This window comes from Gavialis gangeticus, unplaced genomic scaffold (assembly GCF_001723915.1).
Source record: "Gavialis gangeticus isolate Ggan-Ray unplaced genomic scaffold, GavGan_comp1, whole genome shotgun sequence".
Classification (NCBI taxonomy): domain Eukaryota; kingdom Metazoa; phylum Chordata; order Crocodylia; family Gavialidae; genus Gavialis; species Gavialis gangeticus.
The window spans coordinates 85,380,459-85,383,085 of NW_017729032.1; positions in this window are offsets into that span (position 1 = coordinate 85,380,459).

Sequence of the window (2,627 nt, forward strand, 5' to 3'; positions counted from 1 at the left end):
AGATGAATGTATAGTTCTAATAGTAATTTTTAATCATTTTCTATTTATAGAAAATGATCTGAAATGTAGATAAAAGCTCAATTTAGTAGTAATGAAGTGTTGTTATCTATGAGGAGTGAAACCTGCTGCAGAGACAATTTATCAACTTCATCCTACAGAGTGATATTTTCAGGATGGTGCTGAGTGGTCTCCCTTCATGTTTCTTTGCTGGAAAATTGATACCTTAGACCCAGCTGGGAAGACCCCAGTTAAGTTCCACAGGCTCTTATTCAGATTCTTACAAAGCAACATTCAGTTCTAGGGCACTACTGAAGAAATCCCCCCCAAATGAATAATACTATAATTCTAATCTATAATTATTATAAAGCCATTTCCCTTAATCAATCGGGTTTTGACAGTCACTTGGAAAATCACTTCAGTATAAAAATATTTAATGTTATTAAGAGATCAGCAGATACAACAACAAACTTCATCTTCTCTATTGCTCCAGTATCATGCTCTACCATGATAGAAAGAATAGCAGAACAGAATATTCTGGCAGTGGGTTAAAAGTCCCGTTTCAGTTTCCTAGTCCTTATTTTAGTTTAAATGTATTTCAGAGACTTGTAAAATGAGGCAGTCAGCTATTATCCAAGACAGAAGTAGAAAATTCAAAAGGTGCATCAATAAAATCAGACTTCAAAACTCTAAAATGGTGTGTATGAAAAGCTGTTACAATTCTAAGTGTATATATACTGCATCTGTGAAGGTGATAGCTGCATGATAAATCTGATACCCATGTAATAAATAAAAACTGGGATTTTTTTGTCTCTTCCTCAAATGTGGAATTATCGCTACTCAAAGTCATTCTGGCCACACGCCCAGGATAGACCAGATGCAGTTCTAAAAGTGACAGGTTTTTTTATATATAAAATGTCAGAAATTGAAAGGGTGAAATCCTATTCCCAGTAAGGTCACTGGCAAAACTCCGACTGATGAAGACAAAATCAGTGAGGCACAGAAAACTATAGTGTGGTTAACTGTGGAGGCTGAAGCTTCATCTTCTTGCAGTAGCCACCTAAAATGATCTAACAATGCATTTCAACAGCAGATCTCAGCTGGCATCAATGCCTTTTGTAGACTATGCATTTGAGAGTGTGTGTGAAGGCCACACTCTTATCATCTTTGGTTTGCAAAAAGACACTGTCTGTAATCCAGAGTCTATTTCTAACTGGAGTTAGAAGGAAAAATGAAGGCACCCCCAAGACAGTGAGCTAAATGCCTCATACACTGCACTGCTCAGGGCCAATGTCTAATTAGTTAACTAAACTGCAAAGGCCTTAACCAGATATTTTGTCTCCCATGAGCTGTACAGAAAACTTCTACAACTGTAGTAATTGTAATTTAATACCTCCCCGTCTGCAACTACCACCACGAGACAACCTGAAATTTCAAATGAAGATGAAAACACACAGAAATATCTAGCTAGCTAGCTAGCTATTTTGCTATGGGTGAAAAATCCCTTCGACACCATTAAACCTGGTGATGAGTCTAGTCCCAGGCCTCACCAGAGATCAAGGAAGAAGAAGGGTGAACAGGGTTAGACAGAAACAGAAAATCCCTACAGGCTAGCCCTCCTAAGGGGAATGGGGCGAGGGAAAAGAGGATAAGAAAAAGGATCCAGAGAACTGTATTCATTGATCCTGATTGACATGTCTCATGTGACCAAACATCACCACTGGAGGGTATCCAAATTCATGCTCCTATCAAAACTACATCCTAGCTAGTAAGGTTAGCATTGTTTGCAATGATGGTCGAGGATTTCACCCAAAACTTTTTATCTTGAAGTTTCTATGGAATTAGAAAAAGGCACTTTATCCCATTAGTAAGGCAGATCCCTAGCTTTCTGACAGGGCTAGAATTTATTTTTAGCCTTGGTAAAGCTCAAATAATGAAGTTTAAAACTATGACATTTTTATGTTTAAAAAAGATATTTTAGGACATTTTTAGGAAAGATTATAGGTCCCTCTGAGCCATGTACAATGGGACTAATGGTAACTTGGGCACCTAATCTTACATGTGAATGGTAGAGGTAAAAAGAATCCCAATTATTTTTAAATCTCACTTAAATCCTGTCTATTGCCTGTTACATATATAAAATTCACAGTCATACAAAATAAAGGATTTGTTTTTTCTCATTGACCATGATCTCAGTAACTTTAAGTCTAGATAAATAATTAAGCCATTTCAGATTCAGACACGTATAGCCTCTATGCTTCATCATATCATCATGCATTTCATATATGTTTTGTTCACCCTCTAAACACATATGGTAACAGTTCTTTATGTTAAATTATGCAAGAGAAAAGAATGTTTGAGGTGACATCTTATACCGGACCAAATACATATTTTATCCCTGCTTTGCAATTGGTCCAATAAAACATTTCACCTCCCCCCACCCAAACAACTCCTTACCTCTCTCACAATTCCTAGACCATCAGAAGAGCAACAACATCACTCTAACAGTGCCATTATGTTAAATTAAAAATGCATGATTGTTACCAGATTATAATTATGTAATAGTTTGTATCATTTACTAGCGTCCAGTCTAACAAAGCACTGAAAATGTGCTTAAAGTTAAGCATGTG